Source organism: Pogona vitticeps, chromosome 4, assembly GCF_051106095.1.
Source record: "Pogona vitticeps strain Pit_001003342236 chromosome 4, PviZW2.1, whole genome shotgun sequence".
In the NCBI taxonomy this organism is placed as follows: domain Eukaryota; kingdom Metazoa; phylum Chordata; class Lepidosauria; order Squamata; family Agamidae; genus Pogona; species Pogona vitticeps.
Window position 1 is genome coordinate 11948657 of NC_135786.1, and position 18844 is coordinate 11967500.

Genomic DNA, 18844 nt, shown 5'->3' on the forward strand with positions numbered 1-18844 from the left:
TACCTTAACGCTCACTAGGAGCAACGACAGAGACATAATTAAATAAATTTCTTTCAAAACTTCAGCTTTTCTAAAGACTTAATAACTACAGATGACAGTAAATTTCCTCTATTAAAAATACTTGTGAATGTCACTAATGATTATACTTGTTACTGCTATTTTGTAGGCTATGTGCCTATGTTTCAAAAGGAAAAAATCCCCAACTCTGTACAAATAATTTCTGTCCTGTTCTGCACAATTTATTCTGTTTGGTTTATTTTGTTTTTTAGTAGGGTCAATCTGAACAGGTTTTAAAAAAATTAAGAAGAGAAGAATATTTAACATCTGTCACTGAATGTGCATTTGTTAAATTTTAATTTGATCTGCTTTAATATCATATTAACATGCTTCCATCTTGGAACGAAATGCTTTATAGTTAGCATAAATCTGCCATGTGCGTTGCTGCTTCATTTTTATTAGCTTTTATTTAACTTGGTAAAAAAAGTAATTTATTTTTATTAATTGAATGATTCCCCTCTCCTCCAAAGTCAGTAATTCTGCTTCATTAAAACAATCATATTTATATAAAATCAGCTTCTAATATTTTTCACCCACCCACCCATTCTGCCCTGGTATTGTCTAACATATATTCTCAGTTTAGTTACAAAATGATTTAAACAAATCTGGCTCATGTCAGATTCTTTTAAAAAAATCAGAATAATTAAGTTGGAAGGGGTCTATGAGGTCATCAAGACCAACCCCCCACTTAATGCAGGAATATAAATTAAAGGATATCTGCCAGGTGGTTGTCTAGGTTTCTCCTGAATGCCTCCAATGTTGGAGGACTGACCACCTCTCGAGATATAGGTTCCACTGTCATACTGGTCTAGTTTTTTCCTGATATTCTTTCGAAATCTGGCTTCCTGTAACTTGAGCCCATTGTTACATGTCCTGTACTCTGGGATGATCGAGAACAGATCCTGCCCCCTCTTCTGTATTTTCAAGTATATGAAAAGTGCAATCCTATCTCCCCTCAGTCTTCTTTTGTCAAGGCTAAACATGCCCAATTGTTTCAGTCTTTCCTCATAAGGCTTGTTTCCAGCCCCCTGATAATCCTTGTTGCCTTCCTCTGAACATGTTCAGTTTGTCAGCATCCTTCTTGAAGTGTGGTGTCCAGAACTGGACACAATACTCAAGGTGAGGACTAACCAATGCTAAATAGAGGGGAACTAATACCTCATGGGATTTGGGGATTATACTTCTGTTAATGCAGCCTAAAATAGCAGTTGCCTTTTTTGCAGCCACGTCACACTGTTGGCTTATATTCAGCTTGTGATATACGACAATTTCAAGATCATCCCTGGTTGTAGTATTGCTGGGCCAGGTATCCCCCATCTTGTAACTGTGTTTGGTTTCTTTTTCCTAGGTGCAGTACTGTGCACTTATCCCTGTTGAATTTCATTCTGTTGTTTTCAGCTCAGTACTCAAGCCCATCTACATGATTTTGAATTTTGTTTCTGCCTTCCAGGGTGTTAGCTATTCCACCCAATTTTGTGTCATATGCAAATTTGATAAGCATTCCCTGTATCCTCTGATCCAGGTAATGAATAAAATGTTTGAAGAGCACAGGACCCAGGACTGAGCCCTGAGGTACCCTACTTGTTGCTCCCTCCCAGTTTGAGAAGGACCCATTAATCATCATCCTCTGAGGACAATTCTATAGCCAACAGTGTATCCGACTGACAGTTGTTGTATTCAGCCCACACCTAGTTAGCTTGCTAATCAGAATATCATGGGGCACTTGGTCAAAAAACTTTGCTGAAGTCTAGATATTCTATGTCTACAAAGTTCCCTCTGTCTAGTGGGGAGGTTGCTCAATCAAAAAAAGAGATAATATTCTGGCAGGATTCATTCTTGACAAATCCATGTCGGCTTCTAGTTATTATTGCACTGCTTTCTAGGTGCTTCCATACTGACCGCTTTATAATCTATTCTAGAATTTTCCCTGAGATTCATGTCAGGCTGACTGGCCTGTAGTTCCCAGGTCCCTTTGTTTGCCTTTTTTGAAGATAGGGACAACATTAGCCCTCCTCCAATCATCTGGCACTTCACCCATTTCCCATGATTTCAAGAAAATAATAGACAGTGGTTCTGAAAGTTCTTCAGCCACTTCCTTCAATACCCTTGGATGCAGTTCATCCGGCCCTGGAGATTTGAACTCATTCAAGGTATTCCTTGACTATTTGTTTATCAATCTTCAGCTGCAATTCTGTTGCCTCTACTTGTACTTCACAATTGTCTGGAGGATCATAGTCTATCCTTTGGGAAAAGACTTAGCTAAAATAGGAATTGAGCACATCTGTCTTTTCTTTGTTGATTGTTTTCATTTTTCCATCTCCGCTGAGTACCTGAGCCCCTGTTTATTTTCTTTGTATTTTGCTATGCACACACCTGAAGAATGTTTCTTGTTTGTTTTTAGTGTCTCCAGCTAGCCTCAGCTCATTCTCAGCTTTTGCCCTCCTTATGTCATCCCTTCAATTACTTGCTACTTGTCTGTAATCTTCTTTTGTGACCTGGCCTCTTTTCCACTTCCTATATAAGAAAGGTAAAGGTTCTCCTTGACAATTTGTCCAGTCCAACTCTAGGGTGTGGTACTCATCCCCATTTCCAAGCCGTAGAGCCAGCATTTTTGTCCGTAAACAGTTTCCATGGTCACATGGCCAGCGTGACTAGACATGGAATGCCGTTACCTTCCCACTGTGGTGGTACCTATTTATCTACTTGCATTTGCATGTTTTCGAACATAGGATGGCAGGAGCTGGGACAAGCGACAGGAACTCACTTGGTCGGGTGGATTCGATCTTACGACTGATGGTCGTCCGTCCTTGCAGCACAGAGACTTCTGCGGTTTAACCCACGGCGCCATCACATCCACTTCCTATACATGTCCTTTTTGTTTGATTGTTTTCAGGTCCTTTCTGAGGTTTTTGTGAAGCCACATTGAGCTTTCTTGCAGTCTCCCACCTTTTTTTCTTCTTGGAATTGTTTGTAGTTGTGACTTTAGAATTTCCTTTTTAAGAAACTCCCACCCTTCTTGGAATCCTTTTCTTGTTAGAACCTTATTTATTATTATTATTATTATTATTATTATTATTATTATTATTATTATTATTATTATTATTATTATTATTATTATTATTATTATTATTATTATTATTATTATTATTATTATTATTATTATTATTAATCTATCTATTTATCTATCTATCTATCTATCTATCTATCTATCTATCTATCTATCTATCTATCTATCTATCTATTTATTTATTTATTTATTTACTGGCCAGGTATGTAAACCATACCCGGAATTTAATATGGCTACCGGCCACACTTAAAAACACTACACACATACACACACACCATAAACAGAAAAATTCACAAGACGATTAAGAGTTTATTACAATCTTGATCCTCAACTCTCAGAATTCTCCATTCTGTGAGTTCCACCTAACAGGTTCACACACAGAGACACTTAAAGGTGACACATGAAAAAAAAAAAGCTTTGCTGGAATGCTTCCATCAACTAACTACTTGTTCAGAAAGGAAACAAGGCCATGAAGGCTTCTAGCTTAGCTTTAGTCCAGATGAGCTATGTTTGAGGTATCTGTAGGTGAAGGTCTATCTGCTAGGACTCCCAACATGGAGAAATCTAGGTGTTGAAGTCCAAAAACTCTGAATGGCACATCCCTACTGAAAACCACTGGTTTACAGGAAACATTCTAGCACAATGTATAACTGTAATGTCATATCATCATGTACTGTAGTTCTATGTCTTTTATCACTGGATGGTAGAACTGGGTTAGTAAACATTGCTGTGACAGCCTAATGCTTTGGCCATCTCATGAGAAGAAAAGAGTCCTTGGAAAAAACCTTGATGTTAGGAAGGTGTGATGGCAAGAGGAGAAGGGGACGACCGAGGATGAGATGGCTGGACAGTGTCTGCGAAGCAACCAACATGAACCTGACACAACTCCGGGAGGCAGTAGAAGACAGGAGGGCCTGGCGTGCTCTGGTCCATGGGGTCACGAAGAGTCGGACACGACTAAACGACTAAACACACATTTATCCAGATATTATAAGAAGAGGAGGAAAGACACAGAATTGCCTGTTCCCTTTTCTCCTCTTAATTAAAATTTGGTTCATGGTCCTTTTTATCTGTTTTCTTAGCTACTGCAATCCTGTCCAGTCTTCTATGAGTCCCTGTCCTTTCACCTTTCTGACTCTACTGTCAGCATTATTTCACTCTCCCATTATTCTCTGGTCACACAATGTTCCTCTTCAGATCTCCCCAACAGGTTTCCATTCCCTTCTGTATTCAACCAATTTGATCAGGAAATTTAGTCCTACTCTCCTTACATCCATATTATTATAGACTGCCAGGACCAACCTTGTTGACTTCCCAAAACCGGGCCAAAGTATTTCTAAGCTTTTCTAATTTTTTAGCCAGGCAGCATCAATGGGCACACACCAGCTGGCATAAATATTTATTTATTTGTTCGATTTATATCCCGCCCATCTGGTATATTCTACCACCCTAAATAGTAGGGATCTAGCCACTGTTGTTTCAATTTTTCAGTTTCTTTCACCAGAATCCAATTAGTTTTATATTACTATCTAAGGGAAATAATGTATGCATACCTGGTTATACTCTACTTACAAAGTTGGGTCCATAACTAGATACACAACACTGTGTGGTTGACCTTATGCACACTTTCCCCCAATTAGATGTTGGCTTTTATTCTTAAGCAGTCTTATTCACTTCAGATTCCAGCTTACCTATACCTGAATCGGTAGATACTTAAAAACTCCAGTCCCCATCCACATTTGAAAAAAAGAAAGAAAGAAAGAAAGAAAGAAAGAAAGAAAGATAGATAGATAGATAGATAGATAGATAGATAGATAGATAGATAGATAGAAAGAAAGAAAGAAAGAAAGAAAGAAAGAAAGAAAGAAAGAAAGAAAGAAAGAAAGAAAGAAAGAAAGAAAGAAAGAAAGAAAGAAAGAAAGAAAGAAAGAAAGAAAGTAAGTAGTATATGTGGCCTACACACTGTAGAAACCTTAAAAAACAAACAGTTCTTCTATATGTATCGATCCTGAACTTTTGGGCAGGCAGTGTATAAATGGAAGTAGCATGTACTCATCTTGGACAAGCTGGCCACTAAACAACCTAATTTAGATTGTTGGTTGTCCCACTATTTCTGTGCATATGTCTGTATGTGGAGAAGGAATTCTGTTTTGTCCTTTGTTTTTGTCCTGCTTTGCTTTTGGTTATAATTCAGTGGTTTCTAACCAAGGTTTGGTATTTTTGCAGAAATACCCCTGAAAAATGGCTCATTCACAACAACAACTGATCTTTCTCTGCAACACAAAGCTTCATGAGAATTCTAGACGTACTTTTAGCTCACACAACAAGGGCCAACAAGCATCCCATTGAAAGCATCCAGCAATTCTCTCCAACATGCAAAAAGAGTTTTGTGATGCTTTAGTGGCCACTTCAATAAGCATGCAATGGGGCTACTACTGAGAAGGCCAGAACGAGACTAATGAGATACGTTCAGCATGTGTCAAAATCAATATCGGCTATAGTTGACCAAGCAGAAGCTTCATAAATAACAAATTAACTTGCATTTGTTGGTTGGTTGGTCATCAAATAAGCAAACAAAATTCCATTTGTACATTATTTGAGAAAACACAATAGATACAAAGGAGGGGTCACTGGAGGAGAAACATTTTATCATCTTCACCTTGCGGGGTTGGTGTCTCATCGGTTTCTCCCCTCACTCTCCACCCGACACTGCCTGCTACTGTTTAGGCTACCAATATTCTCCACAAACTGGAAATGTTATTTTTCTCCTTCTGAATACAGTTCAAGGTTGCAGTACAGCACACAATATATATCAAAGACTTCCCTCCTCTAAAGGGTGGGGAGAGGGGAGTAAGGAAGATAGAAAGGAGAATGAAGGAAAAGGCCTAGAGAGAGAAGCAAAGGGTAGGGTTTGTGCACTGGCAGATAGATATTCATAGATTGGATACGGATGGTGTAACTAGTGATGGTTGGGACGTGTTGGCATGGAATTATTTAAAAACTATTGCCATGTAGAAAAGATCTTATAAAAATGTTTGGTCTTGGAGTGCCTGAAGACTAATTCATCATGGGAACCGTCTACACTTCCACTGACAGCTTGCTCAATCAGATTTCTGTTGCACAGAACTCGGCCTCATCAAACTTTAGGAAGGCGAGAAAAGCGAAGGGAAGCTGAAAATGGAGAAAGCTGTGATTTGGATGTACTGTTGAGTTCCCCCGTCCCCAGTGACAACTCTCGCAGCTCTGAAATCAAGATGAAAGGAACGTTTTCTGCTTTGCTCCAGGCTGCTTATCAGCAGCATTGGAAACATTCCACACACTTATTAGAGACAATCTACATACGATCCGGGGAAATAGATACTTCCCAATATATTGTAGTGTTAAATGTCCCGCAGTTAGGGATTCTGTCATTGCCACAACTACTAAGAGAATCAGCACGTGATTCTGAAAATGTTTCTGCTTCTTCGAAGTTAAGGTTTTTTTTCATAATTTCGCCCATGTGGGAAGAAAGCCAAAGAGCCAGAAACCAAGATGGTTTATTTCTTGAATTTTTAAGTTAGCTTTTGAGTTGTCTCGAAAGGAGTCTCACTAAATGAAAAGAGGGCAATGCAGGGTAGTGTTGAGGAGGGCTCAACTTGGAGGGTAGATCTGAGCTCATAACTCTTGCTGAGTCATGACAATCAGTGGATGACCTTGGACCGGACACTTATCTGCCACTCTAACCTACCTCACAGGGTTGTTTTGAGAAAAACAGCAGGGAGTAGAGCTGTAAGTCTTCACAAGTTTCATTCTTCAACCATTTCCAAAGTTGTCCCCCCCCACCCCCCGGCTAGGAGGATTTATTTTATTTTATTTTATTTATTTATTTATTTTATATCCCACCTATCTGGTCGGTTAAGACCACTCTTATGGATTATGACAGGTTCTGACTTTGTCATGTTTTGAACCTCCCATGCAAAATTGTGAAACTGTATGTGTTGCGTGAAAAGCTTGCCATTTGCAATAGAAGGCTGCATTTTGCACAAAAACACCATATATTGCACAAATACACATTTCTCCAGAAAGTATGCTGTGTGCTAATTCTGCTGCTGATAATGAGGAAAAGTAGAGTTCTTTTTGTTCTTGCACAGCAGTGAAAAATCTTGTGGCTGATGATACATTCGTCAACAGGGTGTCCCAACATGTTGATACACTACTTTTTGTTGATGCTGTTACATCCTTAGTAGGGAAACCTCCATGCATTGGACCTAGAGGTCTTTAGAGAATGGATAGGATGCAAATCTAATGTAAAAAAATAACATATAACATAACATTAAGAGTTGTGCCACAGTGTGTGTGTTCTGTATGCCATATTTTTCACCTATTTAAAGCTCAAAGGCTGTTGAGCGCAGTCAGGACATGCTGCACTTAGTTACCATTACCCAGATGAACATCCACCATCTGGTGAGTCCACTTCCTTTAAGAGACAATTAAATGTGCTGCTGATTCAGAGGCATGTCCTTCAGTTAAACACAGCCCGTCAGATATTTTCTTTTTCACAGAAACTTACATACATTTTCTCAGCAAGGTAGATAAAAGGCTCGGCTAGCAACAAAGAGAAACAAAGGAGGAGGAAGAGGGAAAGAAACCCTGCCTATAGAAAAACAGCATGGCGGGGACAAGGAGTAATACTGAACGCTTCTCCCAAAAATCTCTATTGGGAGCATTTTTTTTCAATATGAACAGAACTGAAATAAATTGAACTCCCATTTGCAGTCTGAGATGGTATGACTTAAATTCTGCTTTGCTATCTATCTTTTTTTTTCTTTAAAAAAATCTTTACTGAATGAACATGGAAATAACAAAATAATAATAATAATAATAATAATAATAATAATAATAATAATAATAATAATAATAATAATAATAATAATAATAATAATAGTAGTAGTAGTAGTAGTAGTAGTAGTAGTAGTAGTAGTAGTAGTAGTAGTAGTAGTAGTAGTAGTACAGGTCTTTCACTAGAAATGTACAATCTGATGTACTTATTGCTTTGCAATCTCATGAAAACTCAGTTCTCATCCTCCATTCTCTTTTTTACCACCAACCAACCAAAGTCTGCCTTCTTCTACCGACGCACAGTGATGATCCAATAATCATCAACACATATGTAGTGCAACTCTTCCCCACCCCAATTATTATTAATCAGTAATAATTGTTACCCAGGGCATTGCGCTTATTTATCTTGCTGGCAAAATCTTCCTAGGGGATAAGATAGCAAGCAAAGGCAGAGACACAACAACCTGCAACAGGGAAAAACTACACAGACAACAGCTGCTTAACTCTGGCACACAACAAGCATAACTAAATAATGCATTGATCTATGGGTTATATAACGCTCAAGTTAATTCTTTCTTGAATCAACCACAGTTGATTAGATACACAGAAATGATGTGTTGTCTGCAAGGTAACCAATCCATCTCAGCAGTAAAACCAAACTGCATTAGCGCTAGCCAGGATTGTACAAACACAAGCATGGGAATTACAGTCTGTAGGTCTGAGCTAACGTGTAGCCATTACTGCCATTAAAATGTTCCCTGCAGAAGTGCTCAGAGTTAGAGATGGGCACAAAATAAAAAAAAAAGCAAAAAATAAAAAAATAAAAAAAAATAAAAAAAAAAGCAAAAAAGCAAAGCGTGCTTACAGCACTCTCTGGGTGCTTTACGTTAATTATGCAGGCTATACATTGCCTCCCCTGCCAGAGAGCTGGGTACTCATTTTACTGACCCTGGAAGGATAGAAGGCTGAGTCAAGCTTGAACCTCTACCTGGGATTGAACCCCAGGTCGCGAGCACAGTTTTGGCTGCAATACAGCAGTTTAACCACTGAGCTGGGAGCCTCCTATCTCCTTCTCCTAGATGGGCTGCCTTCCAAGGCTGACTAGCCCCACCTACCCGGCCCAATGAACCACAAAACAAAAATATCCCATGAACCCAGTTGTTTGGTGATTCATTTTGGGGCTCTTTGGGGAAATGCACCTACCCAGAATGAAACCAAATGCCAAACTATTATTTGCATTGGGAATTCATATGCTTCATGATTCATGTGCTTTGGGACTCCCTGGAGCAGCAGAAGCATTTTTTAAAAGAACACTTTCCTGCAGGAACCTACTTGGGGGGGGGGGGGCTATGACTCGGACATCCCAAATACAATCTTTGCCAAACATGGCACGGCAGGGGAGAAGAGTCAGTTGGACTTGCTGTGGGTTTTGTGGGTCTCCAACTCAGGTGGGAGCATTCGACTGCACCCGGAAATCCTAAATCACATGACTACAAAAAAGGTACATTTGGTTGGAAAATTCATGGAAGTTCGTGCTTTGTGAATAGCGATGACCCACAAACCATCATTAACCGCCATTTCCCCAGTCTGTGCCCATCTCTACGTAGTACGACAGAGGCAAGCTGTTCTTCAACTTCTTTGTGACTTGCTTTTTTCAGCCACTCAAGCAAAAATTTCAAAGTAAGATCGGCTTGCCTGTGGGGTTCTCGAGACTGAATGTGTCCAGAGTGTCTGCGGATCACAGCCACCATTCACTGTATTTTGGACGTGGCAACAGTTCAAAAGGAAACAGTCCAGCGAGGAGACAGCAAATGATTATAGTCGGCAAATCAATGTGGAGTGTTCCAGCACCAGCCTGGAACATAAGCCATATTCACTTGGACACACTCAGATGCACTGTTGGGCTGCACTGTGAATAAGATGTATGCCGGCAGAACCTCTTCCCAACAAATTGTGTAATTGTGCTAATAAACATACCAATCCACTCTTTCAACAGTGATATGAAAGCTTTGCCAAATTAAACTTTCATGAAAACTAATGTGGTCTGAACATCTGTTATCACAGCTCATTGAGAGCAGTTTTCTTTCAGCTAGCTGCTGAGTACAGTACTGTAATTCAGCATTCCTGTCTCAGAAAAAGAAACAGTTAAGCTTTATCTTCCCTACATCTGAGAAAAGTAATTTATGATACAATATTGGGGTCAAATTGATCCCAGTTAAGTCAGGAGAATAACTGGGACATGAAATTGTCTCTCAGTGTTAATTTACATGGAGTCTCATAGAACACTGATACTCTGTTTATGCTCTGGGCCCCTACCTGACACTCAATTTTTCAAAAGAGGAGTCAAGTACTGTATTTTACCTGTTGCATCAGTGTAAAACAGCTAGCCCTTTGACAGACACAAATTCGCACGAATTTGGAGTCATTTATACCTTTGACATGCAATGGCCCTTCCCCTACCACTATTTTCACTGGGCTCTGAGACAAATGCCCTTTTACAGAGATTATCAGGAAAAACAAACAAACAAAAGGGAAGGAGTCTGAAACTCTACACAGTAATTGACTATATAAAGCAATGTAGTGTAAAAAAGAAAAGAAAACATACAGCCGATAAAGTGGAATAGGGTCAAGGAGGGCTTATACATTTTCTTTCTCTTTGTGATTGCTCCAGATGTACCAAAGTATTTTAATCTATAGCTAGAATCTTTGGCAGTTATGTCTGCCAAGGTCACTCCATGGGCGCAGGTTTCAGTAGCAAACATGAGCTAAAAAGTCACTGAAGACATTTGCTGTTGCATGCCAGTTCCATGGCTCAATGTGCATCAGCAGATGTTTCCACGGACTTAACTGATGGCTATTTGCTGCTAAAATCTATGCTGACGGTGTTATATCTGCATAGGTTTACAACTGGATTCCAGTCACTATGAAGGAATAATTGGCTTGTTCCTAGTTCACTGTTTCAAAATTTAACTAAATACAGTGGTGCCCTGCTAGACGCTTACCCCGCATGACGTTGAAATCGCTTGACGATGACATTTTTGTGATCGCTATTGAGATCGCAAAACAATGGTTCCAATGGGGGAAATCTGCTTTATGTTGATTAGGAGCCTGTTTCACAACCGTTTGTTCGCAAAACGATGTTTTTTCCGGCTCCACAAAATGGCTTCCCTCCACAAAATCGCTTCACTCCCTTCTCAATATGGCTGCTTTTGGGACGGAAGCTTCACATTACAGCGGTTCTCTATGGGCAATCTTCGCTGGACGATGAGGTATTTCTCCCATTGGAATGCATTGACCAGTTTTCAATGCATTCCAATGGGGAATTTTTTTTCACTTGACAACGATTTCGCTTAACAGCGACTTTCCTGGAATGAATTATCATCGTCAAGCGGGGCACCACAGTATGCATTTTAAAAATCAGGGGTCAAACCATGTGATACAGTCGGCATGTATCTAGAAATGGTGCTCCTAGAAATGATGAAAGCAATTTGTTTGTCCTAGCACATTCTTTCCCTCACCTCTGCATCTTATATTTCTTCTGCTGGCTTTTCTGACTAGTCATCAGAAGATGAACACAAGTTTAATTTTCAAGCCTGATGACTGAGGCACACATTCACTGAGGAAATCACCTTACCAGAGGGGAAACAATCCAACTCATAAAGCAGCTCTTCGAATCCCAAGCCTAGTTAGTACTGAGGGGACTGTTAGACATGGGTAGTGAAATACAGTATAACTGTTTTGTGGCATATAGTGAGCTCAGATGAATCTCACAAACAGAAGGAAACCTGAATAGAATTCTGCTGAAGATACATCTGACTTCTGAACGCCAGGAGTTGAGCGTCTCTTCCTCCACCCACCCCCATTTCCCCATCATGTTATTGAAATGGAAATATCGTTCAAAGGGATTGCCCAAAGCTTAAAAGGAATATAGCATTTGGGTAATTGGGCCCAGGTAACAGAGCAATCGCCATTACAACTCAACTTTCACCACCCTTACCACTTCAAGTAACTGCTGCAATTTCTCGTGCTTCAGATTAGGTCCGACCCCACAGCTACAATCATTGAAGAAAAAGACATTTGAATCCCAAATGGAGATCATGCTTTTCATTTCTTCCTAACGGTGATATATTCCCGCTGTAGCCGTCTATCCTTATATGCATAATGGAGACTGCAAGATAGAAACTTACTGTTAAGTATATCTGAATCAGGGTGGACAGCCATTCTCAAGGGGCACAATATGGCCCCCTGGCACACTTGAAGGGGAGCACAGACTGGAAACAATTCTTCACACACCACCTTATAAGACTTGTTATGCAGCTTATACAATTCTGGTTCAGCCTATATTTCTTTCATATTGTGTTTATGGCTGTGGCCAAAGAAAGGTTGAGAATGACTGCTCTATTTGAAATCATATCACGACTGTATTCCTGCCTTGAGCAGGGGTTGGCCTCGATGGCCTTATAGACCCCTTCCAACTTCCGTTTTCTATTATCTATAACTCTATCATTTTGGAGATCAAATGGTAATGCCAGGTCATGGATGCCAGAGGACAGCAGTGAATGGTTCTTGGATGCTGTGCCTGAACTTTGTGACTGTTCACCTATGTTAGAGGACAGAGCTGAATATGTCATAGAACCTTTTTAAGGCTCCCTAAATTAGTCTACTCCTGGACGTATGGTGAAGGATATTCTCCCACTGAAAACACTGACCTAAGTTTTGACTCAAGGCCTAATAATTAGCTTCTGTGTCTGGGTTGGAGTCAGAGTGCCATATGCTTTTCACTTCGAGGAACAGATTGTACTGGAGCAACTCTGGGTGAGAGATAGATAATTCTCTACAACTGAAAGGGTCCTTTGTGTCCCATCTGGTTCAAGAAGAGATCCATCCTGCTATTATCATACCAAACCTGTACCCAACTAGCAGCTGACCTTTATGGCTATCTCTATCTGCCATTTGACTTCCTTAGTTTGAAATAACAACCTCCTTCTCCCCGCTTTTGCCAAACTGATTTTAAAAATGATGGTTAGTTCCATGCAAGCAAGCAAGCAAGCAAGCAAGCAAGCAAGCAAGCAAGCAAGCAAGCAAGCAAGCAAGCAAGCAAGCAAGCAAGCAAGCAAGCAAGCAAGCAAGAAAGAAAGAAAGAAAGAAAGAAAGAAAGAAAGAAAGAAGAGAGGTGATCACTTTCTCACCCAAGGATTGATGCAAAAAAGCATCATTCATAAAATGGTTATTGCAATCAAGACACTGCAGGATTGCCCTACAATCTTGTAAAGAGGTATGCTGCTTCAGATTAAAATAATAAAAAAGAATAAAAAATCTTCCTTCAGCTCCTTTCCCATCCTCTATGTATGTGTTTTACATATGTACAGTGAAGGCCAGACAAAAATTCACATAACCACCTGTTCTGTGTGCCCTACAGGTGATATTTACACAAGCTTTCGCATATTGTCAGCAGGTGATTGAGGACTGCCTAAGTTACCCTTCTTCTAAACATCCTGTCATATATGAAAACAAACTCTGTATTATTAAGTAGTGGCTTGCGTGTGTGTGTGCTTCATCTTCCCTGAGCAAAAACAGCCAGCATGTTCTAGAGAGACCTTATCTTTGAATGACATAGCGCCTGTCACAATAGCAGAAAAACGCCGCCTTTAAAACAAAATTTGGTAAAACAGCATGAAAGCCATTGGCACTGAACTGCCTCTAAGCGCCGAATGACAGCCTAGTTAACTGTCCCTGCTACAGTTGCTTTGCTCTCACTTCATCATATTCTCAAGAATGTGACCCTGAGCATTCAGGGAACCGACACTGTTCCAAGATACACAATCAGATCAGGAGGGTATGGGGTTGGTGGGGGTGGGTAAGCAGAGACAGAAAGGAGAATGTTTCTGCTTCGTGCTACAAGACGTTTCAGACATTTTCCTTTAAAGAATGTCTCAAACACCTGAAGGATTTGCTTTCATGCCTAGCAAATAATAATTATATGTGATCAAGTCAATTCTAAGTCATGGCAGCTATCTGCTCAGTTTTCTAGGTTTTTACTCCATATATTTGAAGAAGCAGGCTCAACTTGAAATATAAAAGACAATCTTTCAGGTGCCACAAGGTTTATATCATTTTTTCTTAGGGTTTGGCCTAATATTCTAGGTCTGGAGGATACACAAAAGTTATAATATTCCTTTTTTTTCTGTGGGTACCCTGAGACTGTGCAGTTTGCCCAAGGCTACAAAGGCTGGCTCTTCTCTTGAGAGATCCGGTGAGGAATCAAACACCCAACCTTTGCCTCCACTGCCAGATACCTAACGCTCTGAGCTGCCCAGCCAGTTTTCCATGTCTACTGTAGTGTAAGGGAACGTGATACAGTCTGTATAGTCAGGATTGACACTTGATTTTAGACCAGGGATATTATTATTCAATTGATACATTAAGCTGGATTAATGAAGTCAAATAAAGCATCCTGGTGAAGGAAACGAATGGTACCCAAACAGAAATATGCCTATTAGGAGGACACAAGGAATAGATCAGTGGTTTAGATATCTAGCTGTGGAGTCTGAGGTTGGGAGTTTGATTCCTCACTGTGCCTCATTAACGGGCTCAACTTGATGATCCATAGAGCTCCTTCCAGCTCTGCACTTGTGATGATGATTATGATTATGATGTAGCAGATCACATTTGTTTCTTCTAATGGGGAATTTTTGCTAACTTCTCAACAAACCATTTTCTCTCTTTCAAAGTATGGATTCTGAGCAAACCACTCGTGGTAGAACTTTAACCACAGTCTAACGGACCGAACTTGGGCAAGTTATTTTTGACTACAACTCCCCAACTCAATGTTGGCCGGGTATTCTTAGAACTGTAGCCTAAAACTAATTTTCCACACTTTCTCATTTACCAGCCCAGTTTGTTCCTTCTATGTACATAAAGCTGCTAAATCACACACAGAGACATGCTGCCAATAATACAAAGTGTGCTCAGAAGGCTACCACGTATAAGACCAATTCTAAACAGGTGTGTGTCAAGGATGGTACCAAACATATTGCCTTCTGGAGGCCGAAGTCTGAGCAGGAGCCAACTTGCCAAGTGGAAAAGAATAGGATAGAGACGAAATCAGGTCAAGGTAATGCTGGCTGCTGGCCTCTGGCCCACTTGCTTGGATGCATCTCTGGTTATGCAGACAACTAGCACCAACAACTCCATAGGAAGGAATTGGGGTTGGGGAAGAGAAGGAGACAGGAGTTCTGATAGTTCTAACAGGCACAGTGAGGCAAACACCGAATTTCGAACAGCATGAATGAGTAGCAAATTGCCAGTTTTTGCATGACAACATGACAACATTTCCACTGCCAGGAAATAGAGGCACTGGAACTATTGTTAATTGCCTTAGCCAAAGGCCATTATAATGTGTGGTTTTCTGAGACAAGTGGCAAAAATATGTTCATTGGCTTATGGAACTATGAACCTTGATTTTGTAAGGGTGGTGATGGTCCATTTGCTGCTCTACCCTAGGCAACAAATCAGAGAGGGGACTTCCATGTTTGTTCCCTTTCCAACTGAACTTTCACCTCTTCTGCCATAGGGCCATTTTGCACTAGCTGATTTGTGGGAAGAATTCCAAGAAAGGGAGGCAAGCCGAGGGAACAGAGGAAACTGGGTTGGTTTTGGTTTGCTATGCTGTGAATGGATGGCTAGTAACACATCCATCGCATAAACATCACAAGCAACTTCAAGGCCCTTCCCTCAGAAAGAGGATACATAGACAAAGTACAGACAACAATTCCAGTGACTTTGTATCAGCCCAATGTATGTGATGATAAACTAAAGCAAATTAAACTTGGGAACATCAGTTAAATACAGTGGTGCCTCGCTAGACAGTTTTTTCGCTAGACAGTGGCTTTTTGCGATGGCTATAGCGATGCACAAAACAGTGATTACTATGGGGGAATTTCCCTGGACAATGTTTGGTCCCTGCTTCGCAAACCGATTTTTGCTAGACGACGATTTTGACAGCTCCCTCTGTGCTCGCAAACAGGTGTTTTCGGTACCTAAGCTTCGCAAGACAGCGATTTAAACAGCTATTGGCAGTTCGCAAAGTGGCTTTCCTATGGCCGATCTTTGCTAGACAACGATTCTTCCCCATTGGAATGCATTAAACAGGTTTCAATGCATTCCAGTGGGGAAATGCTTTTCGCTAGACAATGATTTTGCTAAACAGCGATTTCAGTGGAACGGATTATCAACGTCTAGCGAGGCACCACTGCAATTGTCTTTACTACAGTTTTACCATTAGGGTGGTTAAGGCATGTTGCTTTAGGCAGCAGATTCTGAGGCACCATTAAGAGCAAATAATTCCACATCGTCAAAGCTATGGTTTTTCCAGTAGCATGTATGGAAGTGAGAGCTGGACCATAAAGAAGGCTGACCACTGAAAAATTGATGCTTCTGAATTGTGGTGCTGGAGGAGACTCTTGAGAGTCCCCTGGACTGCAAGGAGATCAAATGTGTCCATTCTGAAGGAAATCAACCCTGAGTGCTCATTGGAAGGACACATCCTGAAGCTGAGGCTGCAATACTTTGCCCATCTCATGAGAAGAGAAGACTCCCTGGAAAAGACCCTGATGTTGAGAAAGTGTGAGGGCGAGAGGAGAAAGGGGATGACATAGGATGAGATGGTTGGACAATGTCATCGAAGCTACCAGAATGAATTTGACACAACTCCAGGAGGCAGTGGAGGATAGGAAGGCCTGGCGTGCTCTGGTCCATGGGGTCACGAAGAGTCGGACACGACTTAACAACTAAACAACAACAATATTCATTATTATATTTTTGCCACCATCAGAGGAGCATCACTGATTCTGCGCCTCTGTCCATCTTGGAATTGTTTTACTACTTCACCTCACAGCCAGTTTTCAGTGCACGAGGGAGAATCTTGAATGCCCCCCAGCCATATTCCCAAACAGAAAATCCAAGTCAGTCACCACACAAAGTAATCAAAGAATCCCTTTGTCATGATGACAGACACTGTAATGGCACTGTAACCACTGCCATGTCTTCCTGCCCACTTTGCATCAGGAAAATTAGATCATCATCTGTAGCATCAAGAAAACTGATGGTACAAAAGGCACATTTAGAGATGAAGGGAAGGTTTTTGTGGCATGACCTTCAAGCAGCAGCTTTCTTTACCCCTTGTGTGCAGCAGTCTAGAGACAGTCTAAGACTGTGGAGGATGCATATATATATATATACACACACAGATTGGAAATAAACTCAAAATAATTTCAGTTCGAAATACACAGCAGGTAATAATTATTCAGTGGGAAAATCTTCACCCTCTCACCTGGACTATCCAGAATCTTTTTAATTTGCTCCACTTTGGTATCTTTGAGAGCAGCCTAGCATGCATGTATGGGTGCAAACAGATGTATGCATCCATGCACAAAGAGGTACACACACAAAACACTCCTAACTCACCTCACCCCCCACCGTGTTTGTCAGAAATAAGAAAAAAAATAGACACAGAAAGAAAGCTTGGGCAGAAATCCTGTCCTTTCTGATCTTGTCTTCCTCCCACCCCAATATGTAGGACAGTACTTTGACTGACAAAAGATCTTAGGGTGGGGTAGAGAAGAAAACACACCTTCCTGTAGACCAGTGGTTCTTAACCTGGGCGATAATGCCCCCCAGGGGGCAATTTCATTTTTCAGGGGGGCGGTAGAACGAAAAGGGGCGGCGTGGGGGCGCTGGAGCAGAAGGGGGGCGGTAGGGGGCGCTGGAGCAAGCCAAACCTGTGAAGATGGCTGCAGCCTTTTTACAATGTGCATGAATATATATTTTCCTCCTGTCTTAATTTAGTTTTCCTCTTGAAATTTTTAGTTCCTGCATTTTATGCCCTTTTTATATTTCTTTTTGGGTCTTAAAATTCGCTAGCAACTAAATCATTAAATGTTAATTTTTGGGGGCATTTCATTTTCTTGGAATTGAATTTTGTTTTCAGGGGTCATTGGATTTAAGTGTCTTAAACAAACAAACAAACAAACAAACAAACAAACAAACAAATAAGATATAAGAAATAAGAGGGAGCGATGATAACTTCCTCAATGGCTCAAGGGGGCGTTTCTTTCAAAAAGGTTAAGAACCACCCTTCCCTTTGGTGCATCTACTTCTCTGACTCCCTGAAACACTTCAAGAGAGATGTAGGCTTCGATGGCAGTCAGAAGGGGATCCTAAGTGCCCTTATATCAGATAGAGAGCTGGTGGACGGCCATCCAAAGCCAAACAGAGAGACCCTAAGGGCCTCCCTAACTGGCATGTCCATAATCAAGGAGGCAAAAGATCAAGGAGTTGTATATGACAGAAAGGCATGGGATTGGCCTGTGGTATCACATGACTTTATATGACTGGAAGATTCAGGGCTGTTATGCAAATATTCTCTCTGTTTATAGCAGGGCTGTTCATCCTTGCTCATCTCATTCTTGCCTACAGGAATGAGACACGGGCTTCCCTCTTTCCTCACTTGCAAGAGGGCAAGATACATCCTGCCATTTCCATGAGAGTTTTTACATTGGCCAGAATGATTTTGCGCAAAAGGAGTAAATTATGCAAAGCTACTAGTTTGCCTCACTGAATATAAAAGATCAGAAGTACCGAACTGCGTCTTCTTAAACCACCACACAGGCCTTCTGTGCTTGGTGGTGTGCAGATTACTTTGCTCTCTAAAAGGAAACAGGTACTGATTTTGCACATTGACATTTTGCACAAATAGTGGGGACCACACAGGGTAGGGGGGAGAGATCCTTATCTCACTCCCATGATGAATGTGAGAATTTCTTGGGGCTTGAAAGTTCCTCACCAGAATATCTCATCATTGCAAGACACCCTGAACGGCCCAGAGCGAAGAACTTAGAAATC

General features: G+C 40.8%; 1 protein-coding gene and 1 long non-coding RNA gene across 8 annotated transcripts in view; one reads left to right on the forward strand and one right to left on the reverse strand.

Annotated features, from left to right (window-relative positions):
- The window catches only part of LOC144588753 (uncharacterized), a 169146-nt gene extending 164080 nt beyond the window's left edge, over positions 1-5066 (forward strand). The window contains exon 2 of the long non-coding RNA XR_013544440.1: positions 4927-5066. This is a non-coding gene — a long non-coding RNA (uncharacterized LOC144588753). The remainder of the gene's footprint in view (positions 1-4926) is intronic.
- CDH4 (cadherin 4) overlaps positions 1-18844 on the reverse strand; it is a 954442-nt gene that overhangs the window by 602569 nt on the left and 333029 nt on the right. The window lies entirely within an intron of this gene.